Below are 14,638 nucleotides of genomic sequence, written 5' to 3' on the forward strand. Positions count from 1 at the left end.
TGGAAGTGAATTCTACCTTCATATTTACTAAGTGGAAAAGTCTTAGGCAAGTCACTAAGCCTCTCTCTAAGCCTCAATTTCCTCATTTGTACAATGAAGATAAAAATTTTACTATTTCGTACATGAAAATTAAACATGATAATGCGCATAAAAACTTAACATATGCCTAAGACATGGTAAGCACTCAATAAATATTAGTTATCATTATTTCAAAGAGCGATTCTTGGTGCTGAAAAACCTATAAGACAATTTATATGTTATTAACTATGTAGTTTTAAGGGCTGAAAGTGATTAATTCACAAGAACATAATATGTAGAGGAATGAAACTGCTTTTAAATACTTCTTTTTGTTAACAATCTTGAACTTATAGAAAACATTTTAAATATAGTAAGAAAAACTTTTATCTTTCCAACCATCTGAGAATAGTTCACATAATGTCCCATCATGCTTGAATTCTTTAATAAGTATTTCCTTATAAAGGCATTCTCTTACAAAACTATTAACATCAGGAAATTAACAATGATACATTACGCTCACAGCTATTGGGTGATCACTGCTCCTAAGCCCCTTCTCAATGACCAGTACACTGTGCGTATATATCTACACACACATGCGTATATACCTACACACACATTTATTAGTACTTCTATATTTCTATACCTATATATAATGAAAACCACAAGTTCACACCAATACCTCATTTCCAATCCAACACTACAGGCACCATTCTAGTTTTCCCTATTTAGCTCCCACTATCTTTAATATTTATTTATTTATCTTTAATATTTATTTTGATCAATCTCCCAGTATATAACCAATCTCTCATTGTGGCTGTTTCCCCTTCCCTACATAGATACCCTCTCCTCACCCCTCTTGGCCCCCACACCCCTACCCCATGTGTAAAATCTTCTCATTCTGTTCAGGCCGCTATCCCTCATTCCTGGTACCCCTCCTACAAGAGCATCCTCCCACCCTGTCAGGCTCTGACATCCCTTATTGTGCTGACCCCCCAGTGAGATGCCTTCCCTGCCCACCTCAGGCTGATGATACCTTGTACTCAGATACCTCCATGCATAGACTCTCTTCTCATCTCATCTGAGCCTCCATAAGCCCACACCAGGCTGCAATTCTACACAGACACCTCAATACCCTCTTGAAATCTGCTGGGGCCCTGAGAGCTCATGTAGGGTAACTTCCCATCCCAAACAGATGCCCTCCTCATCCTCTGACCCTGTTCTAGTCTGGACACCCCTTGCTCAACCACCTGACTCTCCCCCATACCAGGACACTCTCCTTCATTGATACCATACCTGCTTAGGCTCTGACATCCTGTGTTAGCATATCCTTCTATGCAGACATGCTTCTCACCCCTCACAACTTCATTAACCCACGTGGATGCTCTCTTTACCCTGACAGGCTCTGACATCCCACTCCTCTTGCCGAACATGGCTCTGTCTCCCACACATCCTGCCCAGTATTGATAACTACCTTTGTTTGGTCCCACTTAATAATTTTAGTACTCAATTGCTCAGAAAATGAAAAAGACATTGAAGAGCAACTGATGATATTTTGAAAAAGGAAATACCAGTGAAGAAACATATAAGCACCTATAATTTGAGCTAATTAAAAGAATAACGTATTTGTCAAAAATACATGTTTTTTACCACTTAAAGAAACAGTGCTCTATTCTTTTATACTAATTCCTTCTTTAAAAAGTCAAATGAAAATTATGAAAACATAAGGAAGCCTTGTCTTTCTTTTCTAGTCAAACATGCACTTTACGTAAGTATCTTACATAGACCTATAGAAAATCCAGGGAGTTTAAAAAAGAAAAAAAAACTACTAATTTTACTTTGAGAGTTTAAAAAATATAGTTAACTGTTCCAAACACTAAAATTAAGTATTTTTTAAAATATCCAGAACATGTAAGTTTGACTTGTTTTCAGTAAAATAATGATTATATAGTTTCCAGTATACTTATCCCCAGATACGACCCTGTAAAAATTAACCCTAATTGTTAGAGGCACAAGAATTTTTCCTTGCTCCTGGTTTCTATGAGAAAGGATGCTTCAGAAGCACAATCTGAGCCTCTTTTCACTCCTAGGTAAGTAAAGTTGACTTACCTGATGGGTGATTTTGAATGAAGAACTGAGCAGACAAACCTCAGTTTTGTTCCTCTTGCCCTTGAGAATGAACTATCAAAGAAGAACATACTTGCAAAGATTCATATTCTGCTCTGCTTCTCTAGAGTGTCTAGGACTGGATGGATAAATTGGCCTACCCCAGAACACCTGACTCTTCCACAAAGCTATTCCTCAAATCTGGCCTGTATCAGTAAAATAGACGGTATTTTGGCTTTCATCTTTCTCCTTGTTTTATTTTTCAAGTTGTTCAGAGCCCCGGGAGAAAAGAAGGATGCTATGTGACAGTATTTCAGCAATCCAATGTCTTAATATACTGAAGCAAAAACTGCTCATTTTCCCAGTTTTGACTTAAAAGGGCTGCTTTAATTTGAGCTTCTTAAAACTATTGCAAACAAAAACCCCTCAAACCTGAACCAACAACAGATGTTCCAAATGAAAATAAGCTGACTTATCTGATCATGCTTATTACCCATTTAAAAAAAAAAAAAGCTTCAAAGGCTCATAATTCCTCCTTAGAGAGGCCATAATTTATACTTCAAGTCCTACTTCTTACTCCCACTCTACACTCCAATGACCCTATAATGTTGAATATTTTCAGAATTATATCATTATTTAGACTTATTTATCTTTGCTTATAATATCCCTCTGCCTGTTCCCTCCACCCTACTTTCCGACTCCATCTTTAACTCAGGGATCAGCAACTATGACTTGCAGGCCAAATCAACCTATTTTTAGAAATAAATTTTTATTGCAACACAACCATGCTCGTTCAATTATGTATTTCTTTTGCACTACGACACAAGGGTAAGTAGTTGCAATAGAGACCAGGTAGCTCTCAAAGCCTAAAATATTTACTACCTGGCCCTTTACAGAAAAAGTCTGCCAATCCCTGCTTTCACTCAATTCTTTGAATCCTAGTCATTTTGAATCCTTCAAGTCTAAATTGCTTCTTCCTCTATCTTTCCTTTATATTATACCAAGTCTAATATTTAACATTCCTAATCATTTTGAGCTCTTTAAAAGTAAAGTCTAAACCCTATTCTTTGTGTAAACAGTAAGCTTTTTGACCCAACCCACAGTTCCTGCCTGTCCCATAAAATAGAACTCCCATAAACACTTTTCACAGTCTTGGGGTAAGTACTTTGGAAGAAGCTTATGCTCTTTACTCTAGCCCTTAGTCAGTCCTCCCAAAGGAAGGATGAATAACTAATATTGGCAACACCCTCTTGTCCCTAGTGGGATGCATTAATGTTTTAAAAGTCATTTTTCATTAATGGCCAAGCCTCCTGCTCATTCCTACCAACAAGAAAATTGAATGGTAAACTCATTGGAATAAAGCTTTCTTGTATTTTAGAAGAGGCCTGGAGCTCCAGCTATACTGTCCCTGATAGGTTGTTAAATTCAATTCAGGGGGTTAGGGAGTTAAGGAAGTCCAATGTCTAATTTTGGCCCAGTTCCAAGTCAAGTTCTTCAATGCAGCCTTACTATTAAAAAAGCTAATAATTTTGATTCCTGATTTCTAAGTCTATTTCCAGTTTAGAAGCCAATAAGGAAAAAACACAGAATTATACCCTAATTAATTGTCACACAGGACTCAAGATATTTGATGACTGACAACAGTAAATTAATTGGGAAAAAAATCATTCCTTTGAAATGTATAACATACCAGTGTCACACATACCATGTGTTAGTGACTGAGATGATTAGGAAACCAATTTTTTGAAGAAAACATGATAAATTTAGAGTTCATATTCAGACATCCAAATCAAGCCTAACCTATTTATTTATCTGTCTCAATATTTTGCTATCAGCTCTCAGCTTAATTAAATTCACATATAAAAGAATCATGGATAGCACTGATTCAAAAAAGTATTCCCCATGTTACTTAGGATTGTAAATAGTATCTTTCATCTAAAAAACAAACATCCCTAGGCCCCAAATGCCTCCAGTTAGTGCTCCATTTTATTTGTTCTTCCTCAAAACATAACTCTTAAATGAGTAGTTTACAAGAAATGTTATCTCTACTTGCACATACCTTAATTACTTTCTAACCTATTACAATATGGCCATTTCCATCACTGGGTGAAATTTATCCAGTCAAAGTCACCTAGAACAGGGGTGGAGAAACTTTTCATGTTGGAAGGCTGCATTAATTTAGCTGTAATCAAATAAGACCACATTCAAGAAACTTCAATTAGATATACTTCAAAATGTACATTATTTTATAAAAATATAACTACTATGTAGTTAATATTTTCAAAAATAAAAACTATTTAATTTTAAAGTTAACTAACATTTTAATGACTTTGTTGTGTCTACTTTTTGTTGGAAAGCATTTGAATATTTGGCTGCAGCCTGGAGGTTTGCAGTTCAGTTGATTCTCTAGATGGGTATCAGTCATTTGTGACCCTAAGGGCGTCCTGACTTGCTTAGGTAGGAGAATGCAGATTTGCAGCAATAAGGAGGTGCAAAGCAAGAAAGCATTTTTAGGGCATGTTGCCAAAGGCATGGGTATTCTACTATATTTTTCCATATTTCAATCGGATCTTTCTTGGCATAAAACAATGACTTTAAAATGTCATCTACTGAGAGCACAATCAATTCCATCTGTAGTTCTTTAGGTGCCTTGGTGGTATCAACTTGGTGAGGCACAAATGCTAATTTGAGTGTGATGTCATGATTCTCAAAGTCAGTGAAGCTTTCACAGCATTCTCTAATTAATAGGTCTATAACTGCTGTGTATTCTTCAAATGATTTGCATATATCATTCCTGCTCATCAATGACTTTTGCTAACTGGAGAAAAATGTCCATCCAAAATTTCCTTTTGAGGAAGTGTTTTGAAAAAAGATAGGTTTTTTCCAAAATGCTTGGATTTTTTTCCACATATCATATATAGACTTAGTTTTACCCTGCAAAGAAATATTCCAGTCATTCTGATTTGACATGATATCACAGAGAAATGCTACATCTTTCAATAATTCACACTGCTGATTCCATTCTTCATAAAAGTTAACTATCTGTTCTCACAGAGATAACATTTTGGTTAACACCTGTCCCTGCTATAGACAATGCACTTTAGAATAATAAGGCAAATCCAAACTGAATACTTTATCATTCAACTTTAGCATGGTATGAAACTGATGATGCTATGTTGCAAAATGTCACTTAAAATAGTAGCTTTAGCACAGAGATTTTGCTGATCAAGATACAATGAAAAGAAATGAGAGCATCTGAATCTGTTAATACTTTTTAAATCTGTACAATAAACCCTTCATGTTTTCCTGTCATGGAAGGTGCACTATCTGACATATACTCACTAAATTTGCCAAAATCAGTCCAACTTCATGACATTTATCTTGAAAGCTGTTGATATCTATTCCCCCCATATTCTGCTTGCAAAAGTGCCCAAAGAACTCTTTGTAGCAAAGAAAATTTTCTGTTATGACCCAAATGAAGTATAAAACCTGCACCAAGTCAGCAGTATCAGTTGATCCATTCAAAGCAATTGAATAATATGTATTTTCCTTTTGAAGTATTGTATGAAGTTGTTCTGTTAAGTTGAAGGCTAATCATGCTGCTGATCTGTTATAATGTTATAGTTCTCCTTGAAAGAGGCAGTTGGTTTGTATTTGGAAACATTATCAGTGTCTATGCATCCTATAACTTCAACAATGCATTCTTTCACAATTTCTACATCAGTGAATGGCTTGCCCTTTTCCCCAATACATAAGCTACTTTATAAGGTGCTTCAATGACATTATCTCCAGGTCTTATTGCTGCTTGAGAGAATTGTCTTTGTCTTTTTCATCTATTAATTCCTGCAATATAACCTTTTGTGCCTCCCCACATAATTTAAAATATATGTGGTCCTTTTGAGTGTTATAATGCTGATGAGCATTGAATTTCTTTAATGTTGATATTGCAGTATCACAAAGCAAGCAAATCAACTTATCTTTGGCAGAAACAAGATAATACTGCAATTCCCAATCCTCATTAAAAATCTGGTTTCTTTCTTTAGCATTCTCTCGGTCTTCTTTGACATGATGGGTTGTTAAGCAGACAGAATTAAAAAACATTGTCAAGCTGTGCAACTATTCACAAATTCTACTTCAAACAATAACACAATACACCGCTGTCAAGAGCTGATAACATACTGGTGTTCTAGACCCCCATAAACTCTTGTCACTCAGCTTTGTGCAGTAGTGGCGCCAGTCAGGCAGGGGAAGTTAGAACTAAATCATGAGCACAGCAGCTGTCAATTTAGCAATTATGGTTTACTAATATTCTCATTGTTCTGGTTAATCTGGGAGGATTATTTCATTGAAACTTATGTTATTCTTTGGCATTTTAAATACGTTCATTTTAAATATAAAATAAAAATATAAAGGGTGAACAAAAATGTATTGATAAAAATAAAAGGATTTGTTCTGTAAAATTTGGATTCAGTCAAAAGGCCACACTTAAGGACCTAGTAGGCCAAGGTTCCCACCTTCAACCTAGAACTTCCATGTTGCCAAAAACAACGTATACTTCCCTGTTCCATGGTTCTTAACTAGTCAACATGTAACAATCTCTCCTTAATGAAATATTCTTCACTCCGCTTGGATTTGGTGATATCACTCTCCCTTGGTTTTACTACTCAGCCAATGACCTTACTTTTCTGTGTACAACTTCATTCAGTAGCCTTACTTTAGGATTCCTCTTCCTCTGCCCAAAGAACGTTAAGATTCCTTAAGGTGTGGTACTGAGTCCTCTACTCTGCTCTGGTTATACCATTCTGTATCCCTAGACAATCTCATCCATTTCCACAGATTTAAATATCATCTTTATGCTGATAATTCCCTAATTTATACCTTCAGCCCAGAAACTACTACAACATAAATATTATAGTATCTCTCATAAAACTAAAAAAGGAAACATTTTAGGGCAGATATAATCTCAGTTTCATAGATCACCACCTATAAAAAGTGAAATGACTTGTGCCTCAGGTTACAATGACAGAGGATAAGGAGGAACAGTTCTTTCCATTTAGTTCTTTCTACCACTTGTGATGACTTATCCCTTGTCCCCAAACAGTTCATTATTTACATATGACAACTAATGGACAAAGTTACTTCTTATGTACACACCTTGCAAATACCCATCAAAAAAGGACTGGCAAATCTGAATAAATGAAAAAAGTTCTCAAATTTGTTTTTCAATAAATGCTTTGAAAAAGATTCTAGGTTGCAGGTAAATTTTAAAGGTGACTTAGGATGCAGGGTAGAAGATATGACTATAAAGATGAAGAATTTGGGGCAATGTGTATAAAAAAGAATAAAAGCAGATGAAAAGGTAGGTTGTCAAAAGAAGAAAGTAGACAAACAGAGAAGCAGCAGGCTGCTAAACTTTGGCCAACATGGTCAGGAACTTTTACTTGATGAGGAAAAAAGGCAAATGGGAGCTACTACTGGTCTGTAAACTATGAAATCAAAGCAGCTATTTCAAACAATGACTTACTGTAGGTTTTAAGAAATCAGCAATGTAGACACTGATATAAACCAGAATCTTAGCTGGATCTGCCCAAGTGCTTACTGCATCAGAAAAACAATCCATGAGATACAGTAAAGAAAGTAATAATAGCTTGGCAACAGATTAAGGTAAAAAACATAAATTAAAAAGAAGAGGGAAAAGAAGCAAACATAAGCAAGCAGAATAGGGTTTTCAATTAAAGGAAAACTATACGAAAGGCAAGGAGATGAAATACAGAAAAGTAATTCCTCATTCTGTTTTGTTCTCTAGCAAACACAAAAATTCACAAAACAAAATTTTTATTTAGCTTTAATTAAGAACAAAGTACTATTCTTCAAATACAAAGATGGCATTATTTTGTTAATGCCATCTAGGGAAGAAGTAGGTTCACATTCTCTTATCTAAGAGATTCTGTTCTCAATAAAAACTTTTGAAAGGATTATTTGATTTCAGATTCAGAACTTAAGTATGGACTCTAATAAAATTAAACAGGTCTCCAAAATTTTGGACCTATGACCTTTGTGCTCTGTCACCTATTCGCCATGAATGTTAGCCATATTATTCAAAAAGAAAAGCTCCACTCACACAAAATATAGGATATTATAATTCAAAGATTAGACTTACTAATGAAGAAGAAAAAAAAGCTTCATATCCTTGCTGCTCCCCACAAGATTGTACTATAGTAGAAGAATTGAAGACCAGGGTTGGAAGTAAAACAAGTTAGAGGAACGTGGGGGACACATAACAAAAACTTCTCATGTGCACAGCTGATCAGGAAGAGATGCACACATGTAGCCAGCCAAGGAAGCACAAAGAGATAGCACTACACAGAAACGAGGCTATGACACGTTAAGACTGGTCTGTAACTCATACCTAATATCTACATAATATAAAATTTACACACTGCTAGGTCCTAAACATGGCAAAATTTTAGCCTTCCTAGTATAAAATGATCCAACAGTACAAATTTCAAAATTTGTATGCAAAATTCATCAATATGCCTATTTTACACAGAAATATGGATATGTTAACCATACAACTACTCATCAACATCACAGATTCCATTTGTCCAACACACGTTACTAGATGGTTCCACAATTTTCACCTTTTAAAATGGAAAACATATTTGCTAGTGCTTGAAAAAAGTTAGATGTACAAAGTTTTTGAGTAGCTGACCCATGAATACCAGTCCCAGCAATCCAGATTTCTAAGTAAATCTATTCTTTTTGGGATTTACATGACAACAGTGACAAGATGAGGTAGAAGTTAATGGTAAGATAAAAGAGCAGTAGGCAAGAAGCAGCCAGAAAGAAGTATCAAGTTGGTTAAGAAGACTAAAATAGAGAGTAGATACCAACAAAAAGTAGTTTCAAGAAGATCTAATAGGATACCGATTTTTTTCAATAAACTAAAATTAAGTTCTTGTATTCAGTTACCACATAGCCAAAAGATTCCTTAGAATGCAGGAAGGTATCAAATGCCTTTTGGTCTTCTCATATACAAAAAGCCAGATTAGAATAAGTGAAATTCTATGATCCTAAAATTCTATAGCTTTATGGCCCTAGAATACAGCTCATTCAAGCCTTTACTTTCTTTCCCTCTAACATACACCATGATCTTTTTATTGTTCATCAGCATTACCACCAGAAAGACTCTACTAGTAAAAACAAAGCTATTAATAACCTATGTAAATTAATAATAGCTAACATTTATGAATACCTTTCTATATGGAAACATATTAATATCAACATATATTAATACAATTACAAACAACCCAATTATCTCCAATTTACAGATAAAGGAACTGAACTATAAAGAGGTAAGCAACTTGTCCATACCAGTAAGTGGTAACACTAGAATTCAAACACAAGTAGTATAGCTCAAGAGTATTCTTATTCACTGTTCTATACTACTGAATTAAAAGATTTGGGGAAAGATGAATTAAGCTATAGGTTTGGTTACTGTCAACAGATTTTAAGTGACATCATGGTAATCAAGAGTTGGGTGAAGCCACTACAAATATAGAACTGAACTGTCCAACATAGTAGCCATTTGCCACCTGTGGCTATTAAGCACCTAAAATGTGGCTAATCCAAATACAGATATGCTATAAGTATAAAAAACCTGATTTTGAAAACTTAATATTAAAAAAATATAAACTCCTTAAAAATTGCTATATGGATTAATGTTAAAACAATATTTTGAATAGACTGGGTTAAATAAAATATACTTTTTTAATGTGTCTACTAGAAGATTTAAAATTATATATTTGGCTTCCATTTTATTTCTACTGGACAACACTGTTACATAGGAAAGACAGTGGAGTTTATGGAATGAGTCTAACTTCATCTTTACCATTTTGTTTTGCTGCTGTAAACTTAGACAAAACAATTACACTGATTATCAGATTCTGTATTAGAAAAATAGAATTTAAAAACAGTCCTGAAACCTAATGCTTAGATTGTTTTGTCTATATTTATTTTCCACTCAAAAGAATGGAGGCCACCTTGGAGAAACAGTTGATGCCAGAGCTGGGACAGGTAAAGTACAAGGTGAACCTGGAATATCTTGTTATGGGTGAAAAATACTGGACACATATTGATGAGGCTCCCATTGACAAAACTTGGGACAATTTGAGAACCAAAATAATGACAGTAATGGATTTAACTATTGAATAAAATAAGAATCCATGAGTTCATACTGATAAAAAGTACTGACTAGGTCAGGCGTGGTGGCTCATGCCTGTAATCTCAGCACTCTGGGAGGCTGACATTAGTAGATTGCTTAAGGTCAGGAGTTCGAAACCAGCCTGAGCAAGAGCAAGAGCAAGATCCTGTCTCTACTAAAAATAGAAAGAAATCAGCTGGACAACTAAAAATATATAGAAAAAATTAGCCGGGCATGGTGGTGCATGCCTGTAGTCCCAGCTACTTGGGAGGCTAAGGCAGGAGGATTGCCTGAGCCCAGGAGTTTGAGGTTGCTGTGAACTAGGTTGACGCCATGGCATGCTAGCCCAGGCAACAGTGAGACTCTGTCTCAAAAAAAAAAAAAGTATTGACTAAATAAATAAATGGAGATAGAAAAGACTGTTTTACAATAGAATGTCAACTAATAATTATAGATGGAATAAAGTTAGAAAATGGATGCTAAAACTTGTGAGTGAAATTTTGATAAGACTATGTAAATAAACTGTTCCTCAAATTATTTTCCCACAAATTGCATATTAATAACAAAGGGATAAATAACTTTCAGGAAGAAATATGAATAATACCATCTTAACCAAATTTTCAAAGTTCAACATCACCAACACATTGGGACCAACAACATTATGAATCTCAAGATATGATGTACTGAGAAGGATAGAACATCTCTTCACTGGTATTCCTGCCAAAATGCATAACCAATCTAATCATGAGAAAACAACAGACAAATTCAAATTGAGGGAAATTTTACAAAATAGCTGCCCTGTACTTTTAAAAACTGTCAAGGTCAAGAAATACAAAGAAAGGCTGAAAAGTGTTCCCGATTAAAGAGACTAAAGAGACATGATGACCAAATGCAATGCATGATCCTGGAGAGGATCCCAGAGTGCAGCGGGTTAGCTTATAGAGAAAATAGACAAAAAAACAAAAATTTGAATAGAGATTATAAATTAGGTAATAGCATTACATTAACATTAAATCTTCTGGTTTTAATACCTACACTGTAATTAGGTAAGACAATGTTCTTGTTTTTAGGAAATACTGAAGAATTTCGGGATAAAGAGGTATGATGTGTCAAATTGTTGAAAAAAATAAACACATGGATATAGGGCAAGAATGAAAAACAAATACAGCAAATGTAAAACAACTAGTGAATGTGGTAAGGATATATAGAAGTTCCATGTACTATTCTTCCAACTTGTAAGACTGAAATTTTATCAAAATAAAGTTTTTTTAAATTGGCTTACCTCCCCAATCAAATATTCTAATAGTTTATATAAGTACTGATAATGTTTTACACTATACTAATGCATTTCTTTTAATTTAGGCCTTCCTGTTTTTAATGTTATGATTTATCAAATACTAATCATATATTTCATAAGATTCAGGACTATATCATCTATTATTGCTCAACATCATAATGAGAACTAGGATACTATTTACTATATCCAGTAAGTACCCAAACATTTATTACATGAGCATACAGAAAACCACAGCACACTATAGGATGATTATTAAAAAACAGTAAAATTATAAAAGTACCACATTGTAAATAGAGCTATTATTGGGACAAAGGGCTTGTAGGACAATCCTTCAATTAAAAGTTAAAAATCAAGAATTATCAGAAGAGTAGTTAAATATCTAAAGTAAAGAGATGAATGTTACAATTAGAGGAAGGTAAATATATCTCCTTCTATATCAAGAGTTAAACATTTTAGCTTTTCAGGTAACTACAAGTAGTCATGACAACTAAAATAACTTTCTCTCCACAAAATTAGAAGATTATATGAGTTATAAAACGAATCAGATTACTTTAAAGAGTTAATTAAGAACTGAGATTCAAACCTCCACTAGGGGATCTATACTAATTTGCTATACAACCATGATGCACTGTCTACAATTTCCACCACTCACTTAAAAATATGACTTTTGGGTCATTTTTCTCCCTCAAAGACAAGAAGGATATTATTTTATAAAAATGATTTTAAGCAATAAAAGCAGTGAATATTCAATACACATATACTAAATATATCTATGTATGTGTATATATGTTTACACAGGTATACATATGCAAAGTGAAAAGAATATGGCTTTTTTGTAAATATGTTTACAAAGCAATGACCATAAACATATTAACAGCAAAAGGTAACTTAAAATAATTACACATTCAGGGAAGGGGGAGACCTGCATCCTAGGGATGTGGCGAGCATTGTGGGGTGGGGGAAAGGAATGCCTCTAACCCTTTTTAGGGAGAGGCAAAGATATACAAGGTAACCAAAATGCCAAAAAAAGAAAACCCCCACCTTTTATCGAGTGGTGGGCAGGTGGGGGGGAGGGGAAGGGTGTATACTTACAAAATGGGTGTGGTGCATACCACCCGGGGGTTGGACACGCTTGAAGCTCTGGCACGGGCGGGGGTTGGGGGGGTGGCAGGGGCAATATATGTAACCCTAACAATATCTGTACCCCCATAATATAACGAAATAAAAGAGAAAAAAAATAATTACACAAACTACATTTCATCCCAATTCATGCTATAAATAAGTACTTCAAGGCTAGGTGCACTGGCTCAAGGCTGTAATCCCAGCACTTTGGGAGGCCAAGGTGGGAGAATAGCTTGAGGTCAAGAGTTTGAGACCAGCCTGAGCAAAAGCAAGACCCTGTCTCTACCAAAAATAGAAAAAAATTAGCCAGGCACATGCCTGTAGTCCTGGCAACTCAGAGGGTTAAGGCAGAAGGATCAATTGAGCCCAGGAGTTTGAGGTTGTGGTAAGCTGTGATGATGCCACACCACTGTAGCCTGTAGCCTGGCGACAGACTGAGACTCTTGTCTCAAAAGAAAAAAAAGTACTTCACTCCTAGGATATTGAATTGAAAAAGCCCAATCAACAAGTGTATACTTTGTTCAAAAGGATTTTATTATTTAAAAATAACAATGACAAAACAAAGTATGAGATGGGTCTCAGTGGGGTTCCTGACTAGGACTGGGAAACAATTCTCAAATATAGTTAGAACCAGGGAAAATTTTTCTTTTCACATACAGTACAATACACTTATACATTACATTAAAAGTGTAACATAAAGATCGTATTAGACATACAGTATAACTCAATTTTCAATGTCTTCCAAAGCTACTTGAGTATCCAAGTAGGTAAGCTGAAAGGATATTCCAGTTCCCTTTTCCATCAAATCTAATTTTGTGTTTCATTTAATTAAAATTTGACTATTTTTCAAAAGCACATATATTTTTGTGATTCAAAGCTATACTTAAAGTATCTAAATAAGCAAGAAGACAAGAAAAAAAAGCCCTCAAAATATTCTAAAACATAAAGACTGACAAAAGACATCTTCAAATCACCGTGTGCTTTGACAAAACTTAACACTGGTAATATCGTGAGCTTGTGTTGCAATGCAACCTACTTGATTCTGCCTGAACGAACTTAGCAATTTCTAAATTCGTTTTCAGTAGAAAAGATCTTTACGTGAGCAACTATAAAAACGGTCTCATTTTGTATATAAGCACAATAACATTTATCTTTTTAAAAAATTATATAAAGAAAACCGTGAGGGTGTTTTTTACACTTTACAAACTAAAATCCATTTATGACTACTTGACTAAAGCTATTTCCCAAAACCTTTTCCTTAGAGAAGACCAAAATACATCTTATAAGGGCAAAATAAAAACAGTAAATTGCTTAAACATCACTTAAACGCTCCTAATCAAAGCAACCTTTTTCATTGTACATGTTCCTATTCATCGCATTCTGCAGTGTACATTTCTGAACTGAAGTTGTAGTAGGTTAACCTATTACGATTTCCTTCCCACTAACGAGAAAAGGAAAGATCATAAGGCATTTACCAAACAAATCTGGGGGTTAGGGGCGCGAGGTGGCGCAAGAGCAGATGCAAATAAGGTAAGAGAGTTGTTTTCTTAAGGCACTAAGGTTACTCCCCAACTCCAAATGCCAAGATTCACTCGACAGTAGAGCAAGCTGTTGTCACTATCCACTCCTTACACAATGCAACCTTCCTTTCTACCTCTTTTCCTACACTCCCACCCATAACCCCGTTCTAAAAGAAACACCCACAACACGCCCCATCTCTTAACCCATGTCAGCCCCTCTAAGCCCACTAAACTAACCTGCTGGATAACAGCTCCATGCACACGTCTCACTCAGGCAAAAAAAAAAAAAAGCGACTTCATCAAAGTGGGTAGTCCCACCACCCACCACCTCCCAACACCCTAAAAAACCCACAGAATGAGAGCCCCAAGTCCAGA

General features: G+C 35.1%; 1 protein-coding gene across 20 annotated transcripts in view; it reads right to left on the reverse strand.

Annotated features, from left to right (window-relative positions):
* The window catches only part of LCORL (ligand dependent nuclear receptor corepressor like), a 164,441-nt gene that overhangs the window by 148,362 nt on the left and 1,441 nt on the right, over positions 1–14,638 (reverse strand). The window lies entirely within an intron of this gene.

Source organism: Microcebus murinus, chromosome 3, assembly GCF_040939455.1.
Source record: "Microcebus murinus isolate Inina chromosome 3, M.murinus_Inina_mat1.0, whole genome shotgun sequence".
Taxonomy (NCBI): domain Eukaryota; kingdom Metazoa; phylum Chordata; class Mammalia; order Primates; family Cheirogaleidae; genus Microcebus; species Microcebus murinus.